Source organism: Crotalus tigris, unplaced genomic scaffold (assembly GCF_016545835.1).
Source record: "Crotalus tigris isolate CLP2741 ecotype Arizona unplaced genomic scaffold, ASM1654583v1 scf7180000017625.6296891, whole genome shotgun sequence".
Lineage (NCBI taxonomy): Eukaryota > Metazoa > Chordata > Lepidosauria > Squamata > Viperidae > Crotalus > Crotalus tigris.
Genome location: NW_024096520.1, coordinates 5,684,205 through 5,696,621, shown reverse-complemented (window position 1 = coordinate 5,696,621; position 12,417 = coordinate 5,684,205). Strand labels below are relative to the sequence as shown.

General features: G+C 39.8%; 1 long non-coding RNA gene across 1 annotated transcript; it reads right to left on the bottom strand.

Moving 5' to 3' along the window:
* Nucleotides 1-1,321: 1,321 nt before the first annotated feature.
* LOC120303421 lies at nt 1,322-12,036 on the bottom strand. Its single transcript, XR_005555457.1, has 7 exons — nt 11,875-12,036; nt 9,402-9,472; nt 7,319-7,396; nt 5,359-5,415; nt 4,149-4,347; nt 2,975-3,050; nt 1,322-2,876 (listed from the first exon to the last, which is right to left on the bottom strand). It is a non-coding gene; the product is annotated as an uncharacterized LOC120303421 (long non-coding RNA).
* Nucleotides 12,037-12,417: the final 381 nt, after the last annotated feature.

The window sequence follows — 12,417 nt, the reverse complement described above, 5'->3', positions numbered from 1 at the left end:
AGTGGTACGGGGTGTGTGTGTGTGTGTGTGTGTGTGTGTGTGCGTGTGTGTGTTCAAACTAACCAGTCTGACAAAAGTGATGTCACACTTTCTCAGTGGAAGCCCCACTTCTTTGGTCCACACATTGTGATTCTGATGAACACCGAAAAGGAGTGCAATGCTGCTTTTATTATTTTGACAAATATTGACTCAATCTCTAGGGAAGTACAGTAGTGCTTAGAAATATTCAGGCTTATCCCATATAGAGGTTTTGAACAATGATTATAAATGCACTATCCACTACAGAGCTATGAATCAAAGTTTTAGATTCCATATAGACACATGCAGTATGTGATATTCTTCAAATTGCTGAGACCATCACAAGAATAATTATAGTCATTTATTTCTGTAGAGGTTTCAAGACACTGGCATGTGGTGGCATTTGAAGCACTTTATAAACTAGCAGAGAGTCTGGGCAAAGAGCTACATGTGATGCTTCTCTGCCAGCAACATGTCACAATCATTAATTAATCAAACCCGCCTGAGCCCATCACTCATTGACTGGGCCAGACCAAAGTCTGGAAGGGAAGGTTGCACAGACCTGCCCCCAGCATGCTGAGTCAAGGGGCTCTGAGGAGACAACCGTGCCAGCTTTGTTGCATAAAGGCTTCATGTATTCTTCTTTTAGGCTATATATGGCATTCAACTACCAAATACTTTGTTTGCATTGGTCTTGGCACAAATATGGGTGCTTGAAAACTAAGGTACGTATACAGATGATCCTCGACTTAACGATCACAATTGGGTTGAACATTTTGATTACTAAATAAGACAGTTGGTAAGTGAGTTTTGCCCCATTTAACCACCTTTCTTACCACTGTTATTAAGTGAATCACTGCAGTTTTTAAGTTAATAACACAGTTGTTAAATGAATCTGGCTTCCCCATGGACTGGCTAGTCAGACGGTTGCAGAAGGTGGTCATGTGACCCCCCCCCAAGAAATTGCAACCATCCTAAACACATGCCAGTTGCCAAGCGTCCGAATGTTGATCACGTGACCACAGGGATACTGCAATGATCGTAAGGATGAAAAAATTGAATAGTCACTAAACGAACAGTTGTAAGTCGAGGACTGCCTGTATAGGGATGTGGTAGCCCTTTTGTAAGACATTATCACTTCCAAATGCAGGGAGGAAGTTGGCACAGCTCTTGTTTCTCCAAGAAGAAAGATAATTTTCCACTTCCAGGCTTTGAGGGGTGATGCTTTACATGTATCTGGAGCTGGCACATAATCATGAAGTGTCCGTCTGTGTCTGCACTTAGTTCTGAAAGGGGTTGATGCAAGAATCTCAATGTTCAGGATTTTCTATCAGTTTTAACAAGCAAAAACTGCCAAGGGATGAGTGAAACTAAGGGTAATCCACAAAGTGGTCAGGATAGAGAAGGAATTCTACCCAAGAGAAGAAGAAAGCAATGGTAACTCATTCCTGCACTCTTGCCAAGAAAACTGTATAGATATGACTAAAAGGTTTGGGTATGTTTGGATACTCTTCAGACTGCCCATATTGTAAGGCATTCTTCTAATTACTGGAGAAGAACAGTGAGTGAACTTTCATCTGTAAAACTTGAGGGGAAGTGACCAGATCAAAGCCACAAGGCAGCTGGGTCCCTGATGGTTCCAATATTTAAAGAGGAATTTCTCATTTCCCAGGTACACATGTAACTGGGGCATGGAATTTGTTAAGCATGAATCCAGAAACACTTGGAAGTTCTTAAGGAGAAGATTAGTGCGCTAAATTGAATGTTTTAAATACTGTAAAAGCAAATTGATGCACCATAAATGGACACTTTGAAATCAAAAGATTCCACAATATATGTTCAGCTATAATCTGATAAACAACGGGATATTTATTAGAATTAATGAACATTCATGTTAAATAACTCTAAGTGTCTATTTATGGAAGAAGTTGAGAAATCCTCTGGCAAACTGAAAGAGATTCTAAATGCAACATTTAAATGCAACATCTAAAAAATACATCTATTAATAGGTGATTGGAATGAGGAAGAAAAGGAGGAACTTTAATTACAGGAATATTTGTATTAAGAAAACAGAAAGGTTAATAAAGCAAACAGAAAGGTTAATAAAATTTAGCCAAAGAGAATGGAAAGTCTGCACTGAAGCCCTTTAAAAACAGAAAGATAGAACTTTTAAAAATGAAGAAGGAGAATATATTCTCTTCTAGAAAGGGCAGTATGAAAGACAGCAGAAAAACTGTTAAAGAGAAAAGCACCAGGGTTAGATAAAATGCTCACTGAACTGCTTAAATCTACAAGGACACAATTAAAGTGCTAATAGCTGTGTGTCAACAAACATAGAACAAATCTGATCTAAAGACAACTTGATTTACATTTCTTCCCTGAAGAAGAGATTGCTTGGCGAATATATGTTGGCATTTGTAGCTTTGGCAGCACAAGGGGTGACACAGGAAATGGCAACGGCAACATGATGGTTTCCTGGCCTTTACCAATGATGGACAGTGCAGTCTGGTGTGGTTTATAGTCTCCAAATTAGGCCTGTGACTCCCAAGATAACATGAAGTGTCCAATCATTTGGTGATTTGGCAGAGTTTGTTCTGGACTTTCCTTAAGATGCCATTTTGTCTCCTTCATGGTCGAAATCAAAAACAGACGATGTGGTGGTCGTTTCAGGGCCATTTGGGGGCCAATTAAATATGATGTGCTAATGCCCCCTGGTGGTTGGGTTGGTAATATCTATTTAACTTGTAAAATGCATATCTTGAAAGAAGACCAGAATCGACAAAGATGACAGCTGGAATCAACACTGGAGGGCAAACCAGAAATAACTTGGGATATTCTGCCAATGCCACTTGGTTAGCCTGAAAGTAAATAAGATTTGGAAAAGCGCATTATAAAAGTAATCATGGGTTAAATTAAATATTAAGAAAATTAAAGACTGGAGGCTTAGGGAACTTACAGATTAAACAAAGAAGTCATGGCAATAGATTAATTTTGCTTCTTAGGTTCAAGAATCCATTAAGATGGACAGGGTACTGTAAAAGTAAAGACAAAATTCATGCTAGGAAATAAGACAATAATACCAAAAGTGTTAACGGTATTTCAATACAATGAGAGTAAGAAAAGATCAGGATAGTTAAAAGTATGAAAGCTGTGCACTGAGAAAGGGTAAATCCACACAGCCTTCTTGCCCACTTATCTTGTCCAAAAGCCAATGTCTCTGTCTCTATCCCCACAGCTAGCTCTGTTTTTTAAAAGTCTAATTCTTCAGTAGCACATACTAAGCAACTGCACAAAGGACTACTTGATGGCAGCCAAGATATTATCTCTTTGCTGCCATCTAATTGAATGGCTAATTCATGGTTTCAAAGATTTTTTAAAAGTTTACTTGGTTGAGAGTATAACCAAAAAGCAATTTAAAAAATACAGATATGACCCAAGAGAAAGAAGAGAGATACATGTTAAAGGTATAAGGAGACAACACAACACTAAGGGTGTTGTGTACACAGCAAGGGCAACTTTTTTTTTTTTGTTCTGGCTTAGACAGGAGAGGAACCTATCAAAAGCAGCTCTGTGGATGCAACCAAGAGAAGGAAGAGAGATGCCTCCAAATGACAGATTTGTAGATGTTAATGCGGATGCTAAGAAGAACCAATTAATGGATCCTGAATGTAATAAAGATCCCTTGATGTGATGATTAATGAGCAGAAAGTTACATAATGTGAGCTTGAAATGAAGCAAGGGTGGAGTGGAAAAGCAACTATACTTGACAAGGCTGAGAGAAGGAGACAATAGTGGGTAGATGGGAGCATGTAGTCTCCAGGTATTGAATCTCTCTCAATGAAAACTAACTTAGAGATAATGAGACATTATTCATTAACTATAAGGAACGGAAAGGTCCTTCTCTCCAAATGCACCCCAGATACACTTGTGATCACTATTGGGTCATTCCACAGCCATCTTTGCAGAGACACTCCTGATACATATCCATCAGCATATAAAATATGAAAGGCAAAGTCCTTGAACAAATTTAGACTCTATTTCTGCTCTTACACTTCAAGAGGCTGTCATCATGCAAGCAGCACCTGCATATCTGCAACAACTGAAAATAAAGAAGTTCAAATTTTATTTACCTAACTCTCAGTCCACTGATAGAACAATTAAACATTGACAGCTGGATAGACCCACAATGACATCCACATGAAGTTGGAGCAATAATGCAAAGCCTAAGAGCAGCACGACTCCGTATTTTTTTTACAGGCACCAAGTAGTTCCTGCTCCTCAGGTCTGCTTCTGCTGAGAGGCATCGGGTGGTGGGACAGAACAGGAGCCCTGAGGAGCACAGCAGAATGGGACAGATTCAGAGGCAGGAAAAACAGTTCAGAAATCTCCACCATCTCTCTCTCATAATACCTGACAAAGTGAATATTTTGAATAAAAACTTAAGTGACAGTAAAACATGTCGATTGCAAAGGTACCTTCATTTATGATCATCTCGGACATTTTTTCTTGATATGAGAATTTGTGTATCACAGGAAGGAAAGTGAAGACCATCTTCTAGAAACTTGCTTAGGTGGATTGTTCTACCCAACTCCTTCCCTGGGCATTACCACCCAGAACTGTATTGAGTGGGAAGGATCTCTGAAGGGAAAGGGAAGGAGGCAGGTCCCCTGAGACCATCTCAGAAGCTTGTTCATCTAGACCAGGGGTGTCAAACTGCCGCCCGCAGGCCGGATGCATCATGCCAAAACCACGCCCACCCCATTGCTGGCAATGGGAAAAAAGTTGTGATACGTCACGACACGTCACGTGACGTATCACGAGTTTGACACCTAGATTCTTCCATCCTCTCCATAAGATCATTATAGTCACCTTCCTATGGAAAGGATCCTACAAGTCTGCTTGTTTATTTTATTTTATCTATTTATTTATTTTATTTATAATATGTATTCTTATTTTTAAAAAATTTAAACATTAATGAATAATTGATTCATTATTTTTAACTGTGTGTACTGCTTTTTGTTATGTAGGTTTCACAAATGTCTACTAGCATGGAAACCTGAAACATAACTCTACTACCACCTATCAGATTCCTCCTCCCACATTCTTCCTCTGTTTTTTGAATCCACAAAGCTACCTTCTTAAGGACTATCCCAAATGCTGATATGTTGCTCATCTAACTGCTGAAAACCAAGTTGAAATGTGTGCATTTTTGTCAGAATCATACCAAATCATAGAATCGATGTGTGAGAATTCTAGAAGAGGCAAAGAAATTAACCTCGGTACATGAACTTGTATCAGGATGGAGATGAGTAGATTCTAATTATTTGATGATTAACATACCATGGACTCATTTTCATCCATCTGATTGGGTAATGACTTCTGTGGAGTGTAGAAGGCCTGTAAAGAGAGTCAACTCTGAGTTGAATCAAGTAAACTTGACAGAAATTATGTCAACGCTGTTAATATAGGATATTATTGCTTTGACAAAATATACAGAACTGTCTGGTATTTTTAGAGTTAATTCAGATGACAGAGAACGGGAGGAGATTTATAAGGAAAGCCCGGGAAAGGAACGGAAGTGAATCTTTGCCCTCCAGGCTAATTGGAAGATGTGACTTATGACTGCAAAATAAGGGAGGGGTTTAGCAAGAAAAGTTAGACACAAGCAAGGGGAATTCAGATTCTGGCATAAGCCATACATGAAGTGCTATCAATCTGTTACACTGATAATAAAGGCTTTTAGGGTAAACCTTGCCTGGAAGTTCTTTGAAGTGTTTCATTAGTCGGAATCATGACAGATTATGTGAATAAGTGCAAGGCCTTCCCATCCAACCATACAGGTTAACTGGGATGGGGTCTTCTTTTGCCTGCCAGCCCCGACCTGGTGTTCTACAAATGGGCTGGGATTGCAACTCTCAAAGGTTTAAGGTTTCTGGATGCTATTGAGGGAGAAGTTGGAGAAGCTTCTATTGAAGTTTTGTTCTGAAAATATGTTCTGGACTGAATTTCTGAACATCCAATTGCTTTCAGCTGACATAGATTTTGTAAATCTATACGAGATGCAATTGTATGGAAAGAGGCATGTATTAAATTAGGGGCCTTCAAACTTGGCATCTTTAAGACTCAGCATGGCTGGTTAAGGAATTCTGGGAGTTGAAGTCCATAAGTCTTAAAGTTGCCAAGTTTGGAGACCCCTGTTTTAAATGAACAAATTAATAAACAAGCAAGCACAACCAGATGCATCATCTGCTACTGATTCTTTTAACTGGGCAGTCATAGATCTTAAAATACTCTGAATTTGGGTGGGCAAACCAGGTGCTTGTGGACATCAATGTGCTCATAGGCATCCCCCTTAGCAGCAGCTATCTATCCCACCTGACTTAATTTTTAAAATGACTTTTAACTGGGAAAGGAAACAAAAGAAGGCAACCATGCTGCAAAGCAAAGCCTTATTTTCAAGCACTATATTTATTTCTATATGTGTCTCCTGACTCATGTAAGACCCACAAGCAAATGGTGAGCAATTGAAGCTCATTCTGAGGCTTGAAACTGTGATTCTACCTGCGTGGAAAGACCACAATGGTAAATTGGATTTGTGGAAAGCAGCCTGAATAGTTGGATTTTTGCTAAATGGATGGGTTGTTTTCACTGGCCCAGCCCACTTTAGCAGCCATTTTATAAATGGGAAAATTTTTCCCATGGCATCTACTTGTGAAAATGGCTCTAAAATTTCCAAAGGATTCCACTGGCACAAAAGGCTTAAGGTATTAAGTTAAATTCAAAGCTTTGGATTCTTTCCATTCTCCTCTCCAAAGAAGAAAGGTTTGGTACTTCAAGTAACAAAGACTTCAGCCTCTGATGTCAGACTCCCTTTTGGCCTTGAAGTTTCCCAATCACCTCACAGAACAACACTGCAAAAACAAAGGGGTAGCTCAGAGGGGCTGACCACCCCATTAACCTGGCAAACAGGGCCTAGTCACCCAGGATCAAGAGATAGTGAATTCAGGATCACTGAGGGAAAGCAAAATGGCTGATGGCAGACCTTAAGTATAGTCTGCAAGAACACCAATCCAACAGCCTCAGTTAACCCAGTTGCTGGGCTTGTTAATGAGTATCATCCTTGCAACTGAATCAGTGGACTCTGCACATCCTTTAAATTCAGACAACCTCACCTGATGTTTTGCTTCTTCTTGATTTACTGGGTCCCCCTGCCTGCTTCTAGACAGCCAACAGACTACTTGTGAATCTCAACAGGCATGGTGGAATCTTGGTCTAAGTGGACTTTGGCTGGTACAGTTACCTTCTTGGCAGGCTGCATCTCCTCTGTGGATTTGGACCAAGCTTTCACTCCCTCCTTCTGAGGAGAGCTGGGCTGCTCCTGGGGCACATCCAAGGGGGGAAATGTACTGTATTATTATGTCATTCTCCTGCGCTGAAACCTGCATAATGCCTGATTTGATACAGCACTTCTGAAAAGGTTGAGGATATCATTATGGAATCTCTTTCATGAAGCCACTTCTACACAGCCTGTCTCTGCATCACTGCATAGGAATCATATTAAGAAAGGCTATGTTTACAGGTCAACCCTCTTTAATTAATGAGAGAGATTCACACTGTGCCCACATAATTCCAGGGTTCAGATGAATACCATAGTAACATAAAATCCTACCACATGGAGTCATCTCCTAAGCCACACACAGCAGAAGTGACTTTCCTGCATTGGCATTTTTCATAAAAGCTTGGGTTGGGTGTTCTCTCTTGAACTACTATATAAAACGATAACGTGCTGCAATGTAGCAGGCCTTTAGCTCAGTGTGAATGACAGCAGCAGTTAGGTGCATGTAATATCTAAGATGACCTGCAGAAATACAACATTACAGAGAACACTGGAGCACAACTCTCAACTTGTGCAATAGTTAACTGATGGACATCATGTCCAAAGTGTAAACTGAATCCCAGCAACCCTGATCATTATATAAACAAAATTTGGATATGACCAATAATTCACGTTTTGGAGGTATCTGAGGGAGCCTCTGGATGGAAACAATTGTATCATCTAGTAGATAGGAAGTGAAGGCTGAAGAACTGTGGATGGCTTGACAGAAAGTCCAACAAGTAGAACTCAACACCCCATTACTCTTTGTCAACGTCCTTGCTCCTTTACTTAGTTGATCAAAATTTAGCAATGTGAGTTTCCTGTGACATCCACCTGCAGTTTCCTAGTTTCCTGTAGCCCCAATAAATTAACCTCATTTCTGTTTGATATGGAGCTCAAGTAGCTCCAACATGAAAGAGAGTCCCCACCCTCATTATTTTTTAATTATTATAATTTATTAATTATATAAATGTAGATACTAGAATGTTAGTATCCTGTGGTGCAAAGCACTTTTATTTCCAAAAAAACCCCACCATTGAATTACTGTAATTTTGGAGGTGACTGCATTTAAATATGGCTGTTGCCTTCTATGACATTTAGAAGCATACTCAAAAAACGCTGGGGACAGCAAACAGCATTCTGGAAAAGAGATGGAAAGCAAAGAAGTGGTTTTCGTGTGTTACCTTTGGTGAAATGTGTATTTGTGCTCTGTCTTATTTGTTTAAATGGTTTGCCTGTTACATTTTTGTATCGGCTAGTTTATTTTATGGGTGTGTAATTTTCCTTAGAATCACCAGTTTGCTTTCTATGAATCAATTGTGTGATTTGGCTACCTCAGGCTTATACTCCATTTCTTTGGCCAAGTTACTTAGCCAAACTCAACATTTCCTTCTTATGAAATGGGTGTTGGGAGCAGAAAACTAGTTTTTATGCTTTGAAGCTTAAAAGCCTAAGCCTCTACTTAGATTGTTGGGTCAGCTGCAATGGCAGATAGAAATGTGCACAACTCTTTCTCTATATTTCAGATACGTCCATTAACATAAAAATGTTGGAGGTCTAATTTTACACAGGTTCACAGTGGATCTTTAGACCACAAGGAAATGATCTATGCCAATCCTCATGTTTGAGATCACAATTTATTATAGATATCTGAGATTTAATCTAAGAACCTTGGCATGCTAATCATATTTATTTTTTCTCTGAGTTCAATTGCTTCCTAAATACACTGAAACATGGAACTGATCCAATTATAATATTTTTTGAAGAATACATTAGCTTCCTAGTAGATTACATTGAGTAGAAGAATTTACACACCTAATGATAGTACACCGTCTTTGGAATAGACAACTGGGGTCTATCTTTTTAATGGCTTGTGACATCAGTGAGACCTGATGAGTATTACAATAGTGGCAGTATAGGAGCAGTGTGTGAGGAATAGCCTTTCTGGGAAGATTTATCCTGAAACATAATTTTGGACCTCCAAAGTATTATATGTTTCCTGAAATACCTTTGAGTTCAGTTCCATGGCTCTTTCCTGGTGGATATTTTGAGAACTCTCTCTGATCAGACAAAAAAATTCTGTAAAGAAGAGACAAACCATTGGAGAAAGCATCATTTTCCACGATCCATTTTGCTTTTGGGGAGAAGCATAATGCACTTAGGAGGAGAAAGGAATCTTGTAGAATATTAGCAGAAGAAGAAACATAAATTAAATTGCCTATTTTCTCAGCCAGCTTTTATGCATCGTGAGTCTGGAGAATGCCAATTCCTTATAACAGAAGTGCCATTTTAAGTAAGCTCACTCATAACACCTCAATGCACAGTTTAGCACTAGTCACAAATTAGATGTGCTGTGACTAAGGCATCTTATCTGTCACCTCTTGAAGAATGAGATTTGCCTTACATTGAGAATTGGGTGATGAGGAAGACATGAAAGGAGATTTTTACCGTATATTCATATGAATCATTCATCTGAACATATATTTTTGTTTTTTGAAGAATGAACTGATTGCTTGCCAAATAATAAGGTTGAGCTTTAAAAAGCCAAATGCTGTATGTAACCCAGCCTGGAATAAGTCATATATGTCCCATTGACTTGTAATTTAAACATACGTGCCACATTAATTTGCATGGGAAAGCTAAACACAGAGTTAGCTCCCCATGCATTCATTGGAAGATGGTGGCATAATTTTGGTTAAAATCTCTATCACTGTAAATTCTGTGGGCAAAGCTGCAGCCTTCTCTATCCACGAGTCTTTTAATTAAAAAAGGGAAGTTTTAAATTCTGACTGATAGAATGGGAGGGAGGAAAACTTATTGAAATGAAGTCCTCAATAGGAAAATGTGGGGTGGGGGTAAGAGAGAGAGGACCTGTCTTTCCTATCTTTAGCTATTCAAACCACTCATTAAATTCCTTGTCTGGGAATATGTTTTCAACTCAGGTACCAAGTCGTTCAAAAATGTTGTCTTTTGGAGATGTGGAAGCTTGGATGCAACCTATTTTCATATTCGGTGGACTTGTACAGATATAAAAGCTTTTTGGATTAAGATTTGGTGGAATATTCAAAAGATTTTTAAGAGAAAGATAAAGTTTACGCCGCAATTATTTTTGTTAGGTATTATTGTAGATTTTGATGTTAAAGAAATTAATTTGATGTTGAATCATAACAGCTGCAAGATTATTGGTGGGGCAATATTGGAAGAAAAATTCTTTGCCTACTATCGAAGAATGGATACTTAAGGTGTCTAACTTAGCAGAAATGGCAAAATTCTCCACTTATTTGAAGGATTATTCACAAGAAAAATATATTTCGGTTGGGAGAAGATGGATTGATTATATTCAGAATAAATATGAGACTGAAAAGTATTATTTAGCTTATGAGTAAATTTTAGATTACCATTAATAGTTTAATATATTATTTTTAGTATTATGGTTTAATTATATTATTATTTTTGTTTTTAATTTGTTAATATTTATCTTGAAAAGGAGTTAAAGTATGTTATGGATTTGATTGTTAATATAGTTGGGTAATGTTAGTTAGATTATGATTGTTTATTTTTAACCCTGTAATCAGCTTTGGGAAGTAGGGGAGGTGGGAAGGGGGGGAGGGATTTGGGATATATATTGTGTAAAATTTTTAAAACTTTTAATAAAAAAAAGAATGGAAGAAAAAGAGAACGTGATTAAAACAAATAAAAAAGGAGCATTGAAATAAAAAAAAATGTTGTCTTTTGGAGGGTCGTCACAATGGCATCAAAGCCCCCAATGCATCTGTCGGGGCTCCACCCAGAAGCTTGCTTGCTGCTCTTTTCTTCCTCTTCCCTATTTGTTTTCATCCTATGCAAATCTCTCCTGCAGCAGCTTCCTTCCTATTTGTGCTAGGGATGGTGATACAGTAATTGTACCCCAATATCTGAGGAACCCCCACTTGGGAAAGCTGCAACTGAAGGAAACGTTTGACTTTTCTTCCGTTTCTCGTCAGAACGAGGAATAATCGCGATGGAATGTGACCGGGCAGGGAGACCTTCGTCGGAAAGCAAAATCCCACCGATATCTGGGGCTGTCCGGAGGCTCTCAGGTAGCCCAGTGCAAAACAATCCAGTAATTAAGGCGTCGGGCTAACGACAGCAGAGCACAGGACTCCATGAAACAGAACAGACATGCGGTCAATCTGCCCAGCAGCAGGCGGCAGCCCTCTGGGTAACAAAACCCCTTCGTGGACTCATAACCAGACCCCAAGCGGAATTCTCCGCCATTTCGTGCCACGGCTCCCCCTAGCGCTGAACTGCGGAAACGTCAGCGCACTGGAGCTATTGTAAGTGACAAACCCAGCGCCCTCTATCTGGTTGCGCTTGGCCTGCAGGATCAGCAATGTTAACCGCCAGAAGTCCGTGGCGTGAATGAACGGCCCTCCCGCTTAACAAGCATACGTGAAGCCCACGGCAGCCACCCCACTCCGAATCAGCTTATCTTCGCTCACCTGCCTGAATGCCTGTGGCGGCTTTCAGCGGCTCCCACCGCCCAGGACGGAATCTGCAGTGATTTCACCCTTCCTTCCTTCCTTCCTTCCTTCCTTCCTTCCTTTCCTCGCTGCCTCCTCCCCAGCTCCTCTCATTCAGATGTTGAGGAGCCAACATATGCGGTTAGGGGCAGCCAATGGGGAAACAACGGCTTCCGCCGCCGTTCTTAGCATGCGAAGCAGCGTCTCCACCAGCAGTTCCGTCTTTAGGGGGCAAAGGGGAAGAAGGCTCTTTCTAATCGGATCCTGCTCCTTTTTTTCCTGTACAGGTAGTCCTCGACTTACGACCACAATAAAGCCCAAAATTTATGTTGCTAGGTGAGATATTTGTTAAGTGAATTTTGCCCCATTTTACAATCTTTCTTGCCACAGTGAATCACTGCAGTTGTTAATTGGTAACACAGTTGTTAAGTGAATCTGGCTCCCGCCCCCCCGTTGACTTTGCTTGTCAGATCTCAAAAAGAGATTGTGTGATCCCGGGACAGTGCAATTGTCCGAAGTATG